This window comes from Mandrillus leucophaeus, unplaced genomic scaffold (assembly GCF_000951045.1).
Source record: "Mandrillus leucophaeus isolate KB7577 unplaced genomic scaffold, Mleu.le_1.0 Scaffold329, whole genome shotgun sequence".
Lineage (NCBI taxonomy): Eukaryota > Metazoa > Chordata > Mammalia > Primates > Cercopithecidae > Mandrillus > Mandrillus leucophaeus.
The window spans coordinates 3,236,681-3,260,699 of NW_012103465.1; the positions used below are offsets into that span (position 1 = coordinate 3,236,681).

Below are 24,019 nucleotides of genomic sequence, written 5' to 3' on the forward strand. Positions count from 1 at the left end.
AGGAAAATAAAAAGAACTCTTTTGGTAGTCTTTGTTTGTAATTGCAGCCTTGATATTCTAAGCCACTGAGTCACAATTAATAATTAGAAATTCTAATTAACTTTGCCCATATATTGCCTATGAAGCAGTTGCCGTAGGAATGCAATTTTCCTGTAAATCCCTCCCTCTTACACAGCTCTAGTTCATTATTTACTTTAAAAGAGTCAGGGTGAATTCAAGTCATTTCCTATGCTGCTATCATTTGCTTAAAGACCTTTTGCAATGGGTCTTATGTAAGAAGAAATGCAGGAGTTGCTTTGGTGAGGTTTAAAGAAACCAGTAAGTACAAGACGGACCTGAATAGCAGCATCACTTGTGTATGGGGAAACAGGAGCTATGAATGCGTCACTTCATTTAGGTTGACAGAAAGAGGGCTAATACTTGAAAAAAGCCCTACACGATCTGTTGCCAGGCTACTTCTTTGGCCTCACTTCTTACCACTGCCCCCCCCTTCAGTGTCCTCCAGCCACAGTGATCTCTTTCCTGATCCTTGAACCTGCCAACACATTCCCTTCTCAAGGTCTTTGCTTTCAGGAGTCCCTCTGCCTGAAATTGTTTTCCCAGATAGTCATGGGACTGGTTCATTCTCATCCTTTAGATCTCTGCTCAAATGTCATTTATTCTAGGAAATCATTCCTGGCCACCATGAAACAGCACAGCCCCTCTTCACTTTCTACTCCTTTTCTTTGTTATTATGTATATGGCAGCAGAAAATTACGCATTTTCTTAGTGGCAATTACACACCCCGCACATTATGCATTTAAAGCGTTGTTATTTTGTCGCTTCCATCAGAATACAATCCAGTAGGGCAAGGAGTGTGTGGGGTAGTGTTCACTTAGTATCTTTGGGGACTTACAGCCTGGCACCTAGTAGACACTCGGTAAATATCTGAATAAATGAATAAGGTCCTTTGGCAGCCGGGAAGCCCGTCACAGCCATTGTCTCCACCCTCTCCTGAGCTACACCAAGCTACGCCGGTAAAGTTATTTCTCCTCTAGGAGAAACATTCGCTAGGCCTTGTCGCCAACCCGCAGACAGCTGGGCGCTTCATCCCACCTTCACCCCTTTCCAGCCAGGTGCCTGATTGGAGTCAGGCGCTGGAGGTCGCATTGCCACGAAACAGCGCGTGTAAGCTCGTTGTCCCCGGCCCCCGGCGCCACTTCCCCTCCGCCTAGCAGCCTGGACTGGGGAAGTACAGGTCTGCTGTACCCGGGAAGTGGAAGGAAAAGCAGAAAGCGGACAAGTGTGCGGGAGGGCAGTCTCCATGCGGAGGCAGCCCGGCCTCCTCCGGTGCAGGCTGTGTTCTGGAGGGGCGGGCGCCAGTCAGGCTGACTCACTCCCGGCCGCTTCCCTGGCGGGCGGCGGCCACACACACACACCCGCCCATCTAGTGAAGCCCGGGCCCAGCGCTGGCACCTAGCTCCAGCCAGGCACCAATGTTTCGCGAGGCGGCGCCGCCGCCTTAACTTCCTTGCGCGCTCACGCCCAGGGGCAGTCCCAGGAATCTCCACGCGCGCCCGCCGGCTTCCCGAGAGGCCGCCGCCCTGCGTGGCCCGCGCCCGCAGGTCCCGCGGCCAGCACCGAGGGGCGCACGCGCACTGCGGAACACGCGTCCGGCTCTCCCCCAGCGTCTGTCCGGCCCAGTCTCCTGCCAGTCGGGGAGACTGCAGGCCAACCTGGAAGCTGAGTTCGAAGCTAATAGGGCGACCAAGTCAGTGTCGCCCGCGGCATTGAGAAGACGGTTTGGCCCAGGAGAGGGTGGAGACAACTGTGACGGGCTTCCCGGCTGCCCGAAGTGGGAGTGGTGTGGGGCTGCAGGAAGGAGAGAGGAAGAGGAGCAGAAGGGGGCAGCAGCGGACGCCTCTAACGGCCTCCCTCGGCGCTGACAGGCTGGGCCGGCTCTCGGCTCGCTCGGGTGTTCTCGTCGTCACTTCGGCCCCTCGGCCGCTCGGGCCCCTCGGCCCGGGCTTGCGGCGCGCGTCGGGGCTGAGGGCTGCCGCGGCTCAGGGAGAGGCCTGGTCCTCGCCGCGGAGGGATGTGAGTGGGAGCTGAACCCACACTGGAGGGCCCCCGAGGGCCCAGCCTGGAGGTCGCTCAGAGCCGTGCCCGCCTCGGGGCTTCGCAGACCTTGGCCCGCCGGGTAGGAGCCGCCCCTGCGGGCTCAAGGGCGCACTCTGGTCGCCCCATCTGTGTAACCGGTGGGTGTTATCTCTGCCTGGCTTCTGGGTGGGGGGCAGCAGTTGTCTCTCCACCCCGTTCTTACCTTCTGATCCCGCCTCCCCCCTGCTAGTGGCAGCAAACTTCTGAGCCAGAAAAATCTTCCTCTTTAAGACGACACCTAGAACGAGTCTTGCTAGTGATATTTACTTCCATTTGTGTCTTATAATTCCCGCACCCCCCACCTCCTTATTCCTTTTTAAAATTTTCTAGACACTTAAACAGCCTAGAGAAAGCATCTGTTTCTCCTGGACTTATGTGGTAGTAGTAACTGCTGCTTTTTTTTTTTTTTTTAAGGTTCAAAAAAAAGCAAAAAGAAAAAAAAGGGAACCGGTTCCCCTCCGCAAAAAAAGAGGCTCTTCCTCCTCCTCCCGCGACGGTGGGTGTGCTGTCCTTTATCGCTGCAGTAAAGGCGAAGAAGGTGTCGCGAGCTGGGAGTGCGTGCGTAGGAAGGCTGGAAGCGTGTGAAGACAGGCAGGGCTCATTGTTGCTTACTCCTCTGAAAATGTCAGTGCTAAACTTTTAATGTTGATATGCGAGAGTAATTTTGGGGTGTTTTGTTCGTCTTGGATCCTTTAAGAAACATTTTTTTTTGTTGGCTTTACACATAACATGACTTTGCAGAGAAATGTAAAACGTTGTCCATTACCCTTTCTTCTTAAACGGCCAGAGGTTCTTAATCCTTCAAAGAGGAATATTTCCAACCAATAAGAGATAGCTTTTGTGAGAACACGTTAGCTATTCTTGCTGGGGTTTCTGCTACCACACTGAATGCTTCCTGATGGTTTTATCTGCCTAAGCTTGTTGTGTCGGTTGAATTTACCCAGTTTGTTTTCCGGTAATCACTAATCTGTCAGGAGAAACTCCATTTCTCTGAATGAAAGGATAGTAGCGGCTTAGTATGGAGAAGGAAACTAGAAGTGGGAATAAGGGAGATGATTGCTCTTGGTTTCATAATAAGTTTTTACAGTGAGTTGGGCTACTGCAAATAAATATTTTGTATCCCTTCTCCAGAATGCTTGGGACCAGAAGTGTTTTGGATTTTTTTTTTTTTTAAATTTTGGAATGTTTGCATATACAAAATGAGCTATGTCAAGGATGGGACCCAACTGTAAATACGAAATTCATGTTTCATATATACCTTATTCACACAGCCACTAAGTCATTTGCAATATTTTTACATCTGTGCATGAAACAAAGTTTGTATTAAGTACTTATGCAGGGAATTTTCCCCTTGTGGCATCATGTTGGTGCTCAAAATGTTTCAGATTTTGGAGCTTTTCAGATTAGGGATGTTCAACCTGTATTTTGATATAACACCCAGAACATTTGAAGATGAATAATCAATTTTTGACCTCCCTTCCCCCATCCGCCTCACCGTATACCACTTTAAGTGTGAGAATTATTTGCTTGTACATGCATTTGTCTGTTGGTGTGTAATGTATGTACAGATTGGATGTATCCAGCACTTGCCTTAATAGTACATATATTTACCTGAATAGGAAAACTGCAGTACTTGCTGGCTAGAAGAGCACACCATGCTTGTTTTTGCTCTGACTGAATATCCTGTATTTGCAATTTATAGCATGTTTTAGGGACTCATTAGGGATTTTTGTGTGTGTGTGCCTTTGGTGATTTGAGACAGGTGTCTCAGATATGGGAAAGGAATATGACATTGTTTCTTTGCTTCACCTGGCTATTGCTGAAAGGTGGGATGGTTTTGAGGCAGAATAGGAAAGTGCATTGGCTTTGGAGTGAGATCTGGATTTGAATCCTGATGTTCTTGCCACTTAAGAGTTGTATTTGCGGCCGGGCATGGTGGCTCACGCCTGTAATCCCAGCACTTTGGGAGGCTGAGGAAGGAGGATCACTTGAGGTCGGGAGCTCGAGACCAGACTGGCCAACATGGTGAAAGCCCATCTCTACTAAAAATACAAAAATTAGCCAGGCGTGATGGTGCACACCTGTAATCCCAGCTGCTCGGGGGGCTGAGACAGGAGAATTGCTTGAACCTGAGAGTTGGTGGTTGCAGTGAGCCGAGATGGCACCACTGCACTCCAGCCTGGGCAACAGAGTGAGACTCTGTCTAAAAGAAAAAGAAAGAAAGAAAAAAAGAGTTGTATTACTCTTTTAGCTGCACTTTCTTATAAGATTGTTGTGAGAACTGGGTAAGACACATGCCAAGTGGTAAATTGCTTGGCTCTCATAAAAGTCTTGGCTACTATCGTGGCTGGGAGGCAAAGGAGATTCAGAGAAGGCCAGAATGACTGCATAAGGTGATCTGCCAGTAACTAGTGTTTCTTGTTTCTTCCTTTCTAGTATAAAGAGATAAAGGACTTTAAGGTTTTAAGCTGGTGAGGGGGTATTGTAGCCTTTGTATGGAAAGGTTTGACTTTTGTCTCTGTGCTTAAACCCCCATTGTGTTGCCCCTAGCAATTATTGTGCTGCCCCCTTGTGGTTAACTGTGCTAAGAACTTTCTTTTGCTCCTCCCCCATTACATTTCTCACCCTTCCCCACTCCCTTTTAGACCCCTCCTCTTAGCTCCCAGTTTCCCAAACTGTGTGCCAAGGTGCCCAGAGCGCCTTAGGCTTGAACTTTTGTTTTGAGGTAATTCATGGTTTCAACATTAGCTACCTACATCCGTTTCCACAGTGTCATGTCTTTGTAAAGATGTATTTTCAGAGGTTGCTCTGATAAAAAGCAACTAGTACATGAAAATGAATGTAGAACAGGAAATGACTGTGTGGTATTGTCCAATTTGATTTTAAGGTTTGATAAGTTCTACAGTGCTCAAGAGACACTAAGTTGTTAGGACATAACTACTAAGTAAGTTGTTCGAACCTATTTCTTTTGGCCTAGAGGTGTCATGAAAAATTTGCTAAGACTCAGGGCTCCCTGAATGGGTTTGGAAACCTCTGCCTTAGCTTTTAGTTTGCTTTTCTGATAAAATTATTGATATAAAGCTAGTATCAGCTGATCATGGCTTAATATATTTAATCTCCTGTGTAATATGTTTATAACTTCTGCCCGGTTCTTTGATTTTAAAACTAATCCTATTGCTAACTTGTTGTACTAGTCACTTCCTGATTTTTCCTGTACTGGTCTTCTGCTTCTATTTCTGTTCATCTCCTTAAACTCAGAATGTCCAAAGTGAAAGTTACCATTTTCTACCTCTTAATTTTCTTCTAATCATGTAGGCTTTAAATTAGGCATCATCTTTAAACTACTTTTTTCATTTACGTCTTATTCCCATTCAAAATGTCCATATTTCCTTTCTTTCTCGTATCTCTGCTTTCCCTCCTTTACTGTGTGAATCCCAGGACACATTTCCTGAGCCTCGAATATTGAAAGTCATTTGAACTTATGAGAATTCAGTGTCTCTTTCGTTTATCCTCAATAGAGATTCCACTCTAATACTCCTTATTATAGTATTCCCTTGCCCCAAAATCTTCAGTGGCTTACCATTTTCTACTTATTAAATTTTCCTGTCTTTTAAGATAGTCTATTATCAATCCCTGCCCTATTTATTTAGTCTTTTGTCTAAGGATCTCTAATCCTTCAGCTTATAAGCTGATTTCCACACTTTCTAGTAACAAGCTATATGTTTCTTCTCTCCTTTAATTTTTGCTTATGTTCTCCATCCCTCTTTTTTTCCTCTATTTCTGTAGCTCTTTAGTCTTAGAACATCTTCACATGGTTTAATTATATGCCATGCTTTAGTTGTTTATGATAGTTATTTCCCTAGTGTTAGCCATATCTTCTCAAGTTGATTGTGTATTCTTTGAGGAACAGTACCTTAGATTAAAAAAAAAAACACACACACACACACAATGGAGAGCACGTGGGCAGCATTCAAGAAATAATACTTGTTGGTTGTGTGATAAGGAACTGTAGTCACCAAACAAGTATTTGTTAATATTTGCAATGTAAAAGGTACTTGGCTGTATCCAAAAGAGAAACAGAGAAATACAAAAGAGGTTCCTTTCCCTAAGGACTTACAGTATAATTGGGCAGATAAACTAAGTAATAAAAGTTACAGATATTTGAGACCACTTCGAGTTGAGCAGATATTTTGTATAATAGGAAGGAACTGGTAGAGGGGGTAAGCAAAGGCAAAATATGTATATATGTATGATATGTTCAGAGAGCAGTACATAAACAACTTGACTGAAATGAAGGTTTGTGTGAAAGAGTAGTAAGAAATTGTGTTAAAAATGTAGTTGGAATTTGATTATGGATGTCTTTAAATGCTAGGATGAGAAGAATGTACTTTGACCTGTAGATACGGAGAAGCTTTAAAAGTTTTGAATTGAGAAAGAGTTTGCTGAAATAAATATTTTAGGAAAATCAAAGCAGCACCAGTGCTAGATCTCACATGAATTGGAAAGAGAAGTGGTAGAGAGAGGTAGGAAAATAATTGAGCCCTGACGTAATGAGGACTTGGACTTAGTAGAAATAAGTCAGATTGCAGAGATGTCACAAGACATTATTATGGATTGAATAAAAAGGGAGAATGGACGGGAGAAGAGTGATTAAAGATTACCTTACCTTGAAGGTTTGCTCTTCAGTGACAGAGGAAATCAAAGAGTGTTGGAACTCCAAGACAGCTTAGAACATCTAAGTCAGTCTATATACTTTGTATATTAGGACTCAGACCAGAGAGACTTAAAATGTGTCCAAAGTTACTCAGTTAATGACAAAGAAACTGCCATGTGATTAATGGCAGTTAGTAACAAAAATAGTTATGGCAGTATTAGTAGCTGGTAGAGGGGATGTAGACAGTTGAGCCTATATTGTGGATATGTTGAGTTTGCGATGGCCGTGGGATGGGCAAGTGAAAATGGATAGCCTACAGTGGGACATATGACTAGAATTTGTTAGCGAAATTAAGGCTGGTGCTGTGGTACTTAAGAGAAAAGAGTAGTGGACCTGAGATTGAGCCTTGGGGATTGTGCATAATTAGCAGGTGGGTGAAAGGAGAGAAATGGGTAAAGGAGACAAAGAAAAAATAGTATGAGAGAGGCAAATTAGTGGATAGGTTAGGAGGTGGAATGATCAACATGTTGGTCATTGGCAAGAAATGAGAAGAATCAGATCCAATAAATGGTCTTAAAAATATGTACTAGTGTTTTTGCTAATATGAAATCTATAAAAACAGAAGAAAATTGCTTATACTTTCCCTATGTGGAAATAGCCACTGTTAATATTTTGTTCTCTTCGGTTTAACCAAAGACCTTTGGATTTGACAGTTGGATGATCAGTGAAGACTTTTCCAAAGCTCTCCATCACTAGGACTAAGGATGAGAATTTTAGGCATAATAAAACCTGGGAGGTATTTTTCAACAGATTGTCATTTGTTTGTATCCTCTTACATATCACACTATCTAGGTACTATTCTTTCTATGTGCATTGGTTCTGTGTTTTATCTGAATGATAGGAGGTTAGACAAGCCATCTCTGGGTGCTTCTGTGCTGGTAAAATTTGAATAAAGTGATAAAATATTTGTTTCTAAAAGGAAGGATAAATTCTTGGTAGGTAACTTATAACTCTGAGGGTTGAATGATTGATGAAATTAGGGGTACTGGAAAGAACAAAGAGAAGCATTATCTATTTTGAAGCCTTTCTGTATAGCTGCAAGGGGTTAACTAGGTTAGAATGGTCCATGGGCCGTTTACTTTGCTTGCATGTTTATTTTGATCTTCCCAAGAACATTCTTCTGCTCATCTTGTTGGTATGTTACTGGAAACAGAGTACTCATTAGTTCTTACTAAGTGATTTTAGTTTAATAAATTATGATTATGAAATATAATGCTATTAGGTAATATTTTTATAATATAAAGGGCCATGTGATGTGAGTAAGTGCACTGTTTTGGAAATCAGGGGATAAAGGACTGACCCTGCTGTCAACATGGTATACGATTTCAAGCAACTCACATAATCAGTGAGTCTTGTCTATTGAGGGAATGGACTAAATCTTTTTTAGAGAATTTAAAAAGGTGGGATCACATGGTAAAATGTGTATAAAGTTTAAAAAAGAAATGGTTTACCAATGTTTATGACAAAAACCAGCAAACTCTTTCCTACCACCCCCCCACATCTCCTTTTCTAGTCTCTGATTCCTGTTCACCAGGCAACCACCTGTCCTCTGTACATTGCCCTTTTCCCCTCTACAATGAATGTTTTAGCATCCCTTCTAAAGCCTCTCCATTCAGTTGTGTAGAAGAGCTCATCCCCTTTGCCTTCAAAGGCTTTACCATTATATTTCTTTCCTCTTTTTCTTGCCTTCTCAGTTCTTCCCTCTACTGGATTATTTCCATCAGTGATTGCTATTGCTGTGTAACAGAAACTCCCCAAAACTTAGTGATTTTAAACAACTACTTTATTAGGCTCACAGATAACATGGATCAATAATTGAGACAGGGCACACCCAGGGATGACTTTGTTTTTGCTCCACAGTGGCTACTAGGACATGAGTTGGGAAGAATTGCCAGCCAGGGGTGACTTGAAGGCAAAGGACTGGAATCATCTGGAGGTGTCTTCACTCACATGATGGGTAGTTGATGCTCGTTCTTGACTGGGATGTTAGCTGGGCTGTTAACTGGAGCATGTACATGTGGCCTGGATTTCCTCACAATATGGTGGCTTCAGGGTGGTCACCTTTCATAGTGGTGAGTAGAGAATTGAAAGTGAGTGTGTCAGTGTGTCTCAGCATAAATCTTTATGATTTAGCCTTGGTAGTTGCACAGTATAACTTCTGCCATGTTCTACTGGTTGTAAGTGTCAGAAGTCTGTCCAGATTTGATGGGGGAGTGGCAAGTTCACACTGTAGAAGAAAAACATGTGAGATGGGAAATATTGTAATGGCCATCTCTGGACAATTATTAATACTATTGCCACAGCTTGCCATTTTGCCAAACTTTACATCCCTCCTGTATCTGAAATACATGCAAAATACACTAAGCTTCTCCTCAAAGGTCCCTAATTCACATCCCATCATGACAGTAACTCAGAGTCCAGCATCTCATATAAATCCGGTCCAGGTACAGAATAATTTTCTTGGGTATGGTTAATTGGATATGGTTCTTGAACTGAGGACCCATGAAGAGACAGTTTATATGTCCCCCACATACTTTACAAGATTGAAAAGGCACGGGTTATTTGCAGTAGACATTCCTCCTCAAGAAGCGCACAAGGTAGGCACAATCTATAGCAATTCTGCAACCCCACTGGGCACATGTTACCAGTTCCTTGATTAGGTCTCAGTCCTGCTTCCTGGAAGTTGTTCTAAATGGGACATAGGCTTCTTCTTTTTTTGGGTTTATCTTCTGAATTATTTATCTCCCCTACCCCCACATCCCACCCATATAAAGTGCTTTGTATTTGTAAGAGTAACTTCCTGAGCTTGCTTCCTGCCTGTAGTGCTTCAGGGTCCAAAGGCCCTCTTTTAAAATATAGCATGTGTCCCTTTCATTCCAAGCTAATACAACTCCTTTAAAAACTTTGTGGACTTCCTGTGTATAAGTTTATAATCTGTACCGCCATATCCACAAGTCTCTTGAGAGGAACTCTTTCCTCCCCTAAGCTCTGTGTGAGGCTGCTGTGGAACAACACCCTTAAGATCCTTAGATAATATTTCGTCTGAAAGGATCTATGAGGTACTGATTTAGACCTTGAGAAAGGATCTTATAGTCACACTCTAGATTGGATCTTTGCTCTGAGGCCCTTTTTATTTGACACTCTGCTGGCCAAAAAGATTGTTCTGAGTCCATTACCTCTCCTTGAAATTCTACTCAAAAAGTGAATAGCTCATTCTTTAGTTAATCTCTCTGTTCTCTCAATTATAAGGGCAACTAGAAGAAGCCAAATTGCTTTAAGTTCTTGTGGAGAATCTCCTTAATTCATTAGGTCAGGTATGTATTTTATTTAACATGTTAATGTAGGTGATAGTTTTGTTAAACTTTGCCCTAGTATGTAACAAGGGTCTCCTCTTATTCAGCTTTCACTATCATTTCTGTCACTTTCCTTGAAGTTCTCACTGACAGTCTGCTTGAGGGCTCTTAGGCTCCCATGAAGTTTCCTTAAGACCCTTTAAATGTGTGAACACAAAGGGTCCTTATCTGTTCCTGGCTATACAGCAGGTCCTTGAATAACTGTTGTTTGTTCGTAATGTTGATAAGAAAAAAAAATTGATTCCTGGCTGGGGCCACTGTTTGTGTGGAGTTTGAACATTCTCCCCATGTCTGTGTGGGTTTTTCTGGGTGCCCCAATTCCCTCCCACATCCTAAAGATGTGTATGTTGGCGGATCGGTGTGTCTAAATGGTCTCAGTCTGAGTGATCATGTTGTATGAGTGTGTCTTGCAGTGGATGGTGTCCTGTCCAGGGTTGGTTCCCACCTTGTGCCTTGAGCTGCTAGAATAGGCTGTAGCCACTTGTGACTGAACTGAATTGGGTAAATAATTATCTTACTTGTTTTTGTTAGTCTTTCCTAAATGTGTGTATAGCTCACATTTATCTTAGTGTTTAATAATCAAAGTGTTTGGGGTCTTTATTTAGAAGTTTGATGATGTTTTTGTGGCCATAAATATGCAATAGGAACTTGCTTATCTCAATTAGCCTATGGAAAAATGGATTTTGTTACACATTGTTTGACTTAAAATCACAGTTTCCAAGAACCTGTTGAAGACAGTGAGGATTAACTGTACTAGAACTGTTTCCTAACTCAGTGGTTCTTATTAGAATTACCTAAAGGGCTTGTTGAAACACAAATTGCTGGGCCCCACCCCAGAGTTTGTTTCATTAGCTTTGGAGTGAGACTTGAAGATTTGCATCTGTGAGTTCCCAGGTGATCTGATAATGTTGATCTGGGGGCTAGATTGTGAGAATTACTGATTTAAACCAGGGATTGGCAAGATTTTTCTATTAAGGATCATAAAGAAAATATTTTAGACTTTGTGGGCAAGATTGTTTCTCTTGCACATACTCAACTCCACCTTTGTAGTGCAAAAGCAGTTATAGACAATACATAAATGAACAGACATGGCTCATGGCTGTGTTCTCATAAAGCTTTATTTACAAAACAGGCAACTGGCTAAATATGGTATGTGTGAACTGTGCTCTGCCAATTCCCAATTTAAATCATTACTTGACTCCACATCTCTTCAAGCTATCGCCCCATTTTTCACTCCCCTTTGGAACAAAACTCTTTGAGAGTTGTCTGTATTTGTCTCTTTATTCTTTCTTTAAAAAAATTATCTATTTTTTGAACACATTTAAATGTCTTAGAATTCAAAAAGTAGTAAATATCTTTGTACATTTGTCAGGGCGTGTGTGTGTGTGACCATAACTAAAGATTAAGTAGATGAGGAATTGCTGATTCAAAAGTGGTATATATTACTAAGTTCAACAAATATTGCCAAATTGACATAGAAATACCAATTTATGCTTTTCTACACCTTTACTAACATTGTGGTTTCAGATGACTTGATCTTTGCCAACTTGAGACATGAAAAATAGAATCTCATTATAATTTTAATTTGCTTTTTATTCTCCTTTTTTGGGGAACTCTTCACTCATATCTTGGCCCACTTTCTATTGGATTTGTGGTCCTTTCACTTTGCTTTGTGGGAGCTCTTATACTAAGGAAGATAGCTTTGCGTTTGTGAAATGAGTTGTTTTCCCTAGGTTGTCTTTTTATCTTTTTGATTCTGTAGATAGTGTGATTTTGTTGTTGTTGTTGTGCATCTAGGTAGGTCCCTTCTCAACCCTGAAATTGTATTTTGAGACTCTCCCTTGTTTTCTTGATCCATCTGGAATTTATACTGATGCAAGATATAAGATGGAATGCAACTTTTTTCCCCTAGATGGTTGTCCAGTTTCAATACTATTTGTCAGATAATCATTTTCTCTGCTACTATGAAATGCTGGTGTTTTAAATTGTGTATGTAGTTGGATCTATTTCTGGACTTTGTTTCATTCTAACAATGGCTCCTGTGAAACTATATTGTGAGTTATTGGATAGTGAACATTTCCATTAATTTATTTGTTTCCAAGTCCTGTATAATATTTATTAGCATATGGGAGGCATTCAAGTACTTGAAAATAAAATGAATAAATCAAGCGTTTAGGAATAGAAGCAGTTCTTTTTGCCAGTTTTTCAATTTAGTTATTACTTCTATTTAATTTCTCTGTTTATTTCTGATTTTAAACTTGAATTTAACCTTGGTTTTCCATTTTAATGTTACCTTTTTTTAAACTTTATTTTGAAGTATTAAGTTATTTTTTGTACTTACTGGGCATTTGCTGACTTATGAGTCTGCTCTTATTAATCTATTTTTGGCCTTAAATTGTTAAAAATTCACAATGTAGTTTTATTTGTATCAAATTTGCATACTGAGGGAAACTTGTCATTTCATAATGGCAATCCATAGGCTAGGTCAGGTCATTTGAGATTGGAACCATTAAGGATAAGTTCATTCAACATGGAATTATTAGATCTGTAGTTAATTCGCCAGTTTAGAGAAGACAGAATTACAGGTAAGTCTGGATTTTACAACTTATTATTTTAGAAGGTCAAATTTAGAATAATATTTTTAAGCTTTTTAAGTAGAAGCATGCATATCACCTGAGGTCAGGAGTTCACGACCAGCCTGACTAACATGGTGAAACCCTGTTTCTACTAAATACAAAAAAAAAATAAGTGTGGTGGCGCATGCCTGTAATATGAGCTACTTGGGAGGCTGAGACAGGAGAATTGCTTGTACCTGGGAGGCGGAGGTTGCGGTGAGCTGAGATCGTGTCATTGCACTCCAGCCTGGGCGACAGGAGCGAAGCTCTGTCTCAAATAAATAAATAAATAAAATAGATAAATAAATAAATATATAGAAATACTATTCTGATTATTTTATTTATACTTATTTATATGCATAATTTATTTTTTTAAATACATGAGGTATTGTATATTTTTTGGTTTATTTTGAGGAGGGGCAGAGGTGATGGGAAATACAGTTTTCATTGCATCACATCTTCAGTTGTAATGATATTGCTGGAATCCTACATTTAGGACCTTGTCTTGTTAAAAAAACATTATCCTTGCTTTCACCCCTACCCCTCCCTGCCACAGACTTTTAAAGGTAAGTATTCTGCAATAATTGGATTATATTTACAATTATGAAATTTTAAAATTATTAGAAGTAGAATGACATACACCTTCATTGTAGTAAGTTTGATTCACAGTGCCTCTGGTTATGGTGGTCTGTAAAAGTAACACTGTATTAGGAACAGTCTTCATGATGGGAGTTCTGTCCTTTTACTCTTCTGTTAGTTTGTTCATTATTTTTTTCTGAGACGGTTTCACTCTGTCCTCAGACTGGAGGACAGTGGCTCGATCATGGCTCACTGCAGCTTTGCCTTCCCTGGGGTCCAGCGATCCTCCTACCTCAGCCTTCCGAGTAGCTGGCACTGCAGGCGAATGCCACTATGCCTGGCTAATTTTTGTATTTTTTTTTGTAGAGATGGGGTTTCACCGTGTTGCTCAGTCTGGTCTTGAACTCCTGAGCTCTAGTGATCTTTCCGCATCATCCTCCCAAAGTGCTGGGATTATGGTTCTGGAGCCACTGCACATGGCCTGTTAGTCTGTTCTTGCATTGCTGTAAAGAAATACCTGAGGCTGAGTAATTTATAAAGAAAAGAAGTTTAATTGGCTCATGGTTCTGCAGGCCTACAAGCATGGGGCTGACATTTACTCAGCTTCTGGGGAGTCCTCCGGGAGCTTTTACTCTTGGCCGAAAGCTAAGAGGGAGCAGGAATATCACATTTCAAGAGCTGGAGCAAAAGAGAATGTGGGGGAAGATGCCACACACATTTAAATAGCCAGATCTTGCAAGAACTCAGTATCTTCAGGACAGCACCAAGGGGGATGTTGCTAAACCATTCATGAGAAATCCACCCCCATGATCCAGTCACCTCCCACCAGGCCTCACCTCCAACACTGGGGATTACAGTGCAACACATGAAATTTAAAGGGGACAGCATCCAAACTGTATCAACCTTGCTGTATCCCTCAGCCTCATTTTATAGGCAAGAATTGAATATATTGGTTTTATAAAGGTTTGATATGGAAGGATTCATCAGGAGTGGATTTTAGGACTTGGGGAATGACTCAGAGAAGAAAATAGTGCATGATAGTATAAGTCTATCTGATTGATGAGTAACTGGAAAACCTTCCGAACATAATGCCTCAGTGTCTGCAGAATTGTTTCATTTCCATATTTATGTATTCCTTATTCTTTCCTGGTTTATCCATAGATGCCTAATTTTATTTTTTATCTGAATGCATTATGATAATCTTTAATTATTTCAGAATATCTGAAATATTCAGTGTTCTTCTAGCATGGCAGTATTTTAAAAATCATTATGAACTTAAATTCATACTGATTTAAACAACTTCTAGATTTTTTTGAATATCAATAGCAGAGGGTAGTGTTAAATATTTCACCAGCAGAATTAATTAAATTTCCTGTGCAATTTTATTTTTTATAGACAAACTCATCACTGCTTAAAATCTTTAAAAAATGTCTTGGTAATACAGGCTTGGAATATGATGATTTTGAAATGAGATCTTAAGGGAAAAAAACCTCCAACTTTTTTTTTTGAGACGGAGTCTTGCTCTGTCACCCAGGCTGGACTGCAGTGGCATGATCTCAGCTCACTGCAACTTCCGCCTCCTAGATTCAAGCGATTCTCCTCCTTCAGCCTCCCAAGTAACTGGGATTACAGGCGTGCACCACCACACCCAACTAATTTTTGTATTTTTAGTAGAGACGGGGTTTCACCATGTTGGTCAGGCTGGTCTCAAACTCCTGACTTCGCGATCTGCCCACCTTGGCCTCCCAAAGTGCTGGGATTACAGGCATGAGCCACCATGCCCGGCCAAAAACTCCCAACTTTTAAAGCCTATTTAAAGCACCTCTCCCATCTTTGTTCACACTTTTTCTTTATGTGTGTTATGAATTATAAATCTGGCTTTTCCTATGTAGTCATCATTAAGCATGATTCTAAGAAGTAGCTCAAAATCTACTCCTAAGACCAAAACCCACAAAAAACAAAACAAAAAACCCCAAAAACCAAAACCAGAAAAGGGATACATTTTGCAGAATAATTTATATTTTCTTCTATTCTTGGCATCAGTTTTCTCAGGAGGTTTTTTTTTTTTTTTTTTGAGATGGAGTCTCCCTCTGTCATATAGGCTGTAGTGCAGTGGCGTGATCTGCAAGCTCTGCCTCCTGGGTTCATGCCATTCTCCTGCCTCAGCCTCCCGAGTAGCTGGGACTACAAGGCGCCCGCCATCATGCCTGGCTAATTTTTTTGTATTTTTAGTAGAGACGGTGTTTCACTGTGTTAGCCAGGATGGTTTCGATCTCCTGACCTCGTGATCCGCCCACCTCGGCCTCCCAAAGTGCTGGGATTACAGGCATGAGCCAAACCCCGCTCCTCAGGAGGTCTTTTAAGCTTTTACCTGTCATGTATGTACTTCTGACACTGGCCCAAGGTAAAATGATTACATTTGACTTCGGTAGCCCTTAAATGTATGGCTGTTCTTAATCTTTTCTCTTCTAAAGTCTGAAAGTTGAATTAGTATTCATCTTAGATTTCTTGTTTCTTAAGTGAAAGAATCATGACATTGTGTTAAAATATCTTATTTGCATGCATTTTATATGCCGTTTTAATAGGCAATAGTACTATACAAGCTTTGGCCAAATGTCTCTTCATATAAAAAATTCAAGTGAATAAAAACAGTTATTTAAAAATGACGTTAATCAAAGGGGCAAAAAAGATTACAAATGCTTCTTGTGATTGACAGAACTTGCTTAACGTATTAGGGTTCTCTAGAAGGACAGAACTAATAGGATATATATATGAGTTTATTAAGTATAAGCTTAAATGATCACAAGGTCCCACAATAGGCTGTTGGCAAGCTTGAGGAGCAAGGAGAGCCAGGCTGCATCTCAAAACTGAAGAACTTGGAGTCTGATGTTCAAGGGCAGGAAGCGTCCAGCACGGGAGAAAGATGTAGGCTGGAAGGCTAGGCCAGTCTCTCCTTTTCATGTTTTTTCTGCCTGCTTTATATTTGCTGGCAGCTGATTAGATTATGCCCACTCAGTGGTTTGCCTTTCCCAGCCCGCTAACTCAAATGTTAATCTCCTTTGGCAACACCCTCATAGATACTCCCAGGATCAATACTTTGTATTCTTCAATCCAATCAAGTTGACACTCAGTATTAACCATCATGCTTAACAAGTTTTTCTTTTTTTGAGACAGGGTCCCACTCTGTCACCCAGGCTGGCATGCAGTGGCACAATCTTCGCTCACTGCAATCTCTGCCTCCTGGGCTCAACCCTCAGCCTCCTGAGTAGTTGGGACCACAGGCGCAAGCCACCACACCTGGCTAATTTTTGTAGTTTTAGTAGAGATGGGGTTTTGCCATGTTGTCCAGGTTGGTCTTGAACTCCTGAGTTCAAGTGATCTGCCCACCTTGGCCTCCCAAAGTGTTGGGATTTCAGGTGTGAACCACTGCGCCTGGCCACTTAACAAGTTTTAGTATCATTCGGAATGTCTGCATAGTGACAAATTGAGATACGGTTTTATAACACTAGCATCATCCTGTTCATTCTAAATTGAGCCATTTTAACTCAATAGTGTATTGTGGAGATCTTTCCAATTCATTGATAAAAATTCATTCATTCCTTTTTTTCATTCGTCAAGCACTCAGTCATCGATCACTCACTGACTCATAATATGATTACTCATCAGCTCATTTATTTTGTTAGTCACTCAGTCATTTGAAGAGTTATTTATTCTGTGACTCTCTCAGAGGGTCACAACTCATTTGGTTGGTTGCTCTCTTAATTGGTCACTTGCTCACTCAGCATTTTGGTTGGTTGGTCTATCAGTCAGTCACACTCTCTCCCAGTGAATCACTCACCCACTTACTCAACAGATCAGTCTTTAATCAATCTTTCATTAAATAAATTATTAATTATCAATTATTCAACACATATTCAGTGTCCATATTGTGCTATGCAGAGAATATAGTACTAAGGGTATAATGTAAGCCAACATACATCATTTTTAAAAAACATTTATTTTATTGTTTTTTAAGAAGGAGTTTCGCTCTTCCACCCAGGCTGGAGTGAAGTGGTGCGATCTTGGTTCACTGCAACCTTTGCCCCCTCCCCCGGTTCAAGCGATTCTCCTGCCTCAGCCTCCCAGGTAGCTGGGATTATAGGCACCCGCCACCACACCCGGCTAATTTTTGTATTTTTGAAAGGACAATTATTAGATATTCTTGTTTTTCTCATATCTTTGCCAACACTGGGTATTGGCATTCTTCTTGTTTACCAGTCAGCTAAGGAAGAAACAATATCTCATTTTTATGTACTCTTCTCTGATTCGTCATTATGTTGACCATGTTTTCATTTCTTTTGTGAAATACCTATTTATGTTCATTGTCATATTAATTTGTAAGAGTTACTTGTATAAATATATTAAACCTTTGTAGTATATATTTTTCTGGTTTTTTTTTTTAGTTTTGATTATAGTGTTTATAATATGCAGTCAAATTTATGCATCTTTTATTTCCTCTGTCATTTTTCACTTAGGTATTGGGTTTAGAAAGGAGGTACACAATCTGACAGAGTTTCTGGTATAGAAATAACCGACATAGTTAGATATAAAATATACCAAAGAAATAGTCAGAAATGTCCAATTTCGAATGTGTAAGGGGACCAGTAAGAAAAGCATAAAGAACAGCTAACAGCAGTAATTTTTAAAAGGGTATTTACAAACACTTGAAAATGTTTATGTAGTTTAAAGGACTGATTCAAATATAAAGAGAAGCATAACATAAAAATGAAATAAAGACATATATATAGTCATCGTGGAGATGGTTTTCTAGTAACAGTTATACCAACTTTGAAATTATTTTTAGGCTCTGTTATGCCAACTTTTAGGAGTTTTCTTTTTAAAATTTTTGAGCTTATGTTTCATCATGGCCAATTTTTATAAATTTTCCATATATGTTCAAAACATTTTTTGAGTGGAAGGTTTTAATATGTCTGTAATTTCTCCAGTGGCTTTAAAAAAATTAGTTAGTGGAGCTCTTTGTGTATTGGAGAGACCATCTTGTTTGATATATTTATATAGGTATTAAGTAAGAACTGGATAAAGGAGGTGGTTGGGATATGTATAAATATCAGGTAAGAACTTGATAAGGTATTGGTTGGTTTGCATATGAAAAGATGCCCTCACTGTCAGGTTCTTTCCTGTTTCTAGGAATTGGTCAGCAAATTCCCAAGATGTCAAAGCATCAAAAATACAGAATAAAAAGACATGCTTAGTACAGTATGTAGAAATACAATTGGTTTTGTTTATTTTGTGATGTATCTTGTGATACTGGTAAATTCACTTATAAGTTCTAGTAATTTTTTGGTAGAATCATCAGCATTTTCAATACATACAATCATGTCTGCAAATAAAAAGTTTTATTTCTTTCTTTTCAATCTCTATGTCTTTTATTTAATTTTCTTACCCAATTGCATTGGGTGGAATCTCCAGTGCTGAATAGAAATGGTGGTGGTGAGTGTCCTTTCCTTGTTCTTGATTTTATGGAGAAAGCATTCAATATGTAATCATTAAGTAATGGAAGGTTGTCTGTAGATGATCTTTATTTTATTGAGGAAATTCCCTTCTTTTTCTAATTCATTTCCAGAAATTTTATCATGAATTGGTGTTGACTTTTGTCAAATGCTTTTCATGCAACAATTGAGACGATCTTATGGTTTTGCTCCATTATTCTGTTAATAAGGTAAATTACATTGATTCATTTTTAAATGTCAAAGCAACCAGTACTACTGGAATAAACCCCACTTGGTGATGAAGTTCTGACCTTTTTATATGCTGCTGGTTCTATGTTCTATTATTTTGTTATGTTCATGAGAAACATTTGCCTGTAATTTTTTTGTGTATGTGTGTGTGTGATATGCTTTTGCCAGGTTTTGGTATTAGGATAATTGTGGCCACACAAAATGATTTGGAAATTATTTCTGCCCCTGTTTTCTGTAAGAGTTTATACAGAATCAGTACTGTTTTTTCCTTAAATAGTTGACAGACTTTCCCAGGGATGTCACTTTGGCCAAGAATTTTCTTTGTATGTTTTTAATGAAGAATTCCATTTATTGAAGAGATATGATACTATTCAAGGTTTCTGTTTTTTCCTATGTCAGTTTTGGTAATTTCTGCCTTTCAAGGAATTTGTTCATCAAATCTAACTTGTTAAAGTCATTGGCATGAAGTTGCTCCTATCCTTTTATATCCACTTACTGTTTATAAAATCTGTACTGATGTCCTGCTTTTATTTCTGTTATTGGTAATATGTATTCTTTTCTGTTTGTAAATTCATCATCTTAGAGGTTTATCAATTTTCTTAATCTTTTCTAAAAACAAAGTTGTGGTTTTTTTGATTTTTCTTTATTGTTTTATGTATTAGTAATTTTTGTTCTTTATTATTTCTTCATTCTCTGGTTTTGTTTTCTAGCTACCTAGAAAGCTTACATAATTAATTTCATATCTTTCTTCTTTTCCAACATAAGCATTTATAGCTGTACATTCTCTCTAACCACTATTTTAGCTGTATTCCCCCAAATTTTATTGTTTCTTCATTATCATTCAGGTGAAAATAATTTCTGATTTCCCTTTTAATTTCTTCTTTGAATCTGGGATTATTTAGAACCATGTTAATTTTGTAATACTGGGAGATTTTCTAGATTTTTTTTTATATTTATTTCTAATTCAGTTTTGCTATGGCCAAGAATATAATTCATATGAATTCAATCTTTTCAAATTTATTGAGACTTGGTTTATGGACTAACCTATGGTATAACTTAGTGAATGTTCTGTGAACACTTGAAAAGGATGTATATTCTGCAGTTGTTGGGCACTGTGTTCTGCGAATGTCATTTATGTTTGGTTGGTTGATGTTTAGGTCTTCATTATTTTTACTGATTTAAAAAAATTTTTTTGTTAATTCCTGAGAAATGAGTATTAAAATTTTTAGTGTAATAGTTGTTTTATTTCCCTCTTTACATTTTTGATTCATGTAATTGGAAACTATTATTGTGTGCATATATATTTAAGAAGTCTAATTTATAAATCTTTGATGGTTAGTGTTTTTATATCCTGCTTAAGAGTGGTCACATTGGTCTGTTTTCCATCTTAAATTAATATTTGTGTATGGTATGAAGTAGAGGTTAAGGTTATTTTTTTGCCCCATATGAATAACCAATTGACTAAGCAACATGTTTTGAAGTGACCAGTATTTCTTCACTGAAATGCAATGGCACATCTATTCCAAATTAGCTAACTGTATGTGAGTATATTTTTTTGAACTCTATTCTGTTCCATTTGTCTATTTGTTCATTTTTGTGCTAATACCAATCTACTTGTTCTATCTTTAATATAAATCTTGATGTCTGATAATATAAATCCTTAGTTTACTCTTCAAGATTGTTTTGGCTATTATAAATCCTTTGTTTTTCAGACTTAGGATCAACTTGTAAATTTCCACAAAAACTGCTAGGATTTTAATTGGAAGTGGGTTGAATCTATAGATTAATTTGGAAAAGAATTGACATCTGAACCGTACTGAGTTTTTCTATATTCTTATATCAGCATGGTCTATCCCTCTCTTATTTAGCTAGCATTTATTTTTTGAAGAAATGTTTTATAGTTTTTATTGCAGAGTTTTTACAGATATTTCAATAGATGTATTCCTAGGTATTCGATGTTTTGTTATTATTATAAATGATACTCTTTTTAAATGTTCATTTAAAAAATTGCTTGCTTCTGATATACTGAAATACAGTTGATTTTTATATATTGGTCTTGTATCTTGTGACTTTGCTAAATTCACTTACTGATTGGTAGATTCTTGTAAATTTCCTACATGGACAGACATGTCATCTATGAATACTGACAATTTTACTTATCCTTTCTAATCATTATACCTTTGATTTAGTTTTCTTGCCTTATTGCACTAGCCACAATTTCCACTATGGTGTTGAATAGAAATCATGATTTTAGACATGCTTGTTAAGTTTTTGAACTCTAGAAGAACAAGATCAATATTTTACCATTAAGTATATTAAGTTTTTTTACTCTTACCCTTTATCAGAGTGAGGAAGTTTGCTTGAATTCCTAGTTTGTTGAGATTTTAAAAACATGAACATTGGTTAAATTTTATTAGAGGTAGTTTCTGCATCTATTGAAATGATCATATGTTGTGTTTTCTCATAGTTATAATGTAAAATATATTGACTATTAAAAATTTTTTTTCTTGTGGTTGGGTGTGGTGGCTCACGCCTGTAATCCCAGCACTTTGGGAGGCCAAGGTGGGCGGATCACGAGGTCCGGAGATCGAGACCATCCTGGCTAACACAGTGAAACCCCCTCTACTAAAAATACAAAAAATTAGCCGGACGTGGTGGCGGGCGCCTGTAGTCCCAGCTACTCAGGAGGCTGAGGCAGGAGAATGGCGTGAACCCAGGAGGCGGAGCTTGCAGTGAACCGAGATCACGCCACTGCACTCCAACCTGGGCGACAGAGCGAGACTCTGTCTTAAAAAAAAAAAAAAAAAAATTTTCTAAATTGCATAGAAATTGTATATGTGGTGTACAACATGACATTTCGTTATATGTGTACATTGCAGAATGGCAAAATCAGTCTAATTAACATATGTATCACCTCACATACTTATTTTTTTGTGGTGAGAACACTTAAAATCTACTCTTAGCAATTTTCAAGGATATGATATATTGTTATTAGCAGTAATGACCATGATGTACAATAGATCTCTTCAGTTTACTCCTCCTATCTAGCAGAAATTTCGTATCCTTTAACCAACATCTCCCGTTCTTCCTAATGGGACCCTCAGCCTCTGGTGACTGCTATTCTACTTGCTCTCTGCTTCTATGAGTTCTACTTTTTTAGATTCTGTGGATCAGTTAGATCATACAGTTTTGTCTTTCTATGCCTAGCTTATTTCACTTAATATAATGTCCTCCAGGTTCATCCATGTTGTTCCAAAGACAGGATTTTCTTCTTTTTTTTAAGGCTGAATTATATTCCATTGTGTACATATACTGTATTTTATTTATCAGTTCATCTGTTGATGGACACTTAGGTTCTTTATCTTGGCTATTATGAATAATGCTGCAAAGAGCATGTGAGTGTAGATATTGCTTTGACATTATTTTTAGTTCCAATACCCAGAAGTGGGATTGCTAAATCATATGGTAGTCCTCCATTTTTAATTTTTTGAGGGACCTCCATTCATTTTCCATAGTGACTGTAAAAATTTACATTTTCCCACCAAGAGTATACAAGGGTTTCTTTTCCTCCACATACTCACCAATGCTTGTTATCCTTACATCTTTTTGATAAATATCATTCTAACAGGCATGAGGTGAGACCTCATTGTGGTTTTAATTTGCTTTCACTGATGTTGAACATTTTTTCATGAACATGTCCATTTACATATTGTCTTTTTTTTTTTTTTTTTTTGGAGACAGAGTCTTGCTCTGTTGCCCAGGCTGGAGTGTAGTGGTGTGATCATAGCTCACTGCAGCCTTGACCTCCCAAGCTCAAGTGATCCTCCTCCTTCAGCCTCCTGGGTAGTTGAGACTGCAGGCATGTGCCAGCATGCCTGGCTAATTTTTTTTTTTTTTTTAGATACAGGGTCTCACTATGTTGCCCAGGCTGGTCTTGAACTCCTGGGCGCAAGTGATCCTCCCACCTTGGCCTCCCAAAGTTTTGGGATTACAGGGTTAAGCCACTGCACCCGGCCTGTATTGTTCTTCGAGGAATATCTGTTCAGGTCCATTTTTTAATCAGTTACTTGTTTTCTTGCTTTTGAGTTGTTTGCATTTCTTATCTATTTATCCTTATCATATCCTTATCATATGGATGACTTGAAAATATTTTCTCCTGTTTCATAGGTTGTCCCTTTTCTGTGTTAATTGTTTCCCTTGCTGTGCACATGTTTTTAAATCTGGTATAATGATGGATTTTTAAATGTTAACTTTGCACTTCAGGGGGTAAATTCATTTGGTCAAGACTTATTCTTTTAAAATATTATTGGATTTAATTTGCTAGTATTTTGTTTAGCATTTTTTCCCCAAATATGTTTATGAGAGAGATTCCAGTGTAATTTTTTTCCTTTTTCATGTCCTTATATATTTTGGTATCATGTTTGTACTCTCCTCTTAAGAATGTGGGGAAGTGTTTTTTATTTTCTATTTTCTGAGAGAGTTTGCATAAGCTGGAAAAATTTACCAGCAAAGTCACTGGGCATTAAATTTTCTATGTGGAAAAGTTTTAAATGGTATATTCAATTTTTAAATTACTGTATTCGTTTGTTCTCATATTGCTCTAAAGAACTATCTGAGACTGGGTAGTTTTTAAAGAAAAGATGTTTAATTGACTCACAGTTCCACAGGCTGTATACAAGGCGTGGCTGTGAAGGCCTCAGGAAATTTACAATCATGGTAGAAGGTGAAGGGGAAGCAAGTACATCTTCATATAGCAACAGGAAAGAGACAGCAAAGGATGACATGCTGCAAAAATTTAAATAAACAGATCTCATGCAAACTCACTCACTATCATGAGACTAGTAAAGGGGAAATCCACCCCATGACCCAGTCACCTCTCAC

At 38.8% G+C, this 24,019-nt stretch overlaps 1 protein-coding gene across 2 annotated transcripts in view; it reads left to right on the top strand.

The window, feature by feature from the left end:
- The first annotated feature begins 1,644 nt into the window (after nucleotides 1-1,644).
- JAK2 (Janus kinase 2) overlaps nucleotides 1,645-24,019 on the top strand; it is a 160,056-nt gene continuing 137,681 nt past the window's right edge. The window contains exons 1-2 of one of the 2 annotated variants that reach the window (XM_011988377.1): nucleotides 1,645-1,797; nucleotides 2,567-2,635. The gene's annotated coding sequence lies outside the window, so the exon portion shown is untranslated. The remainder of the gene's footprint in view (nucleotides 1,798-2,566; nucleotides 2,636-24,019) is intronic. The other variant, XM_011988376.1, reaches the window with a different exon arrangement.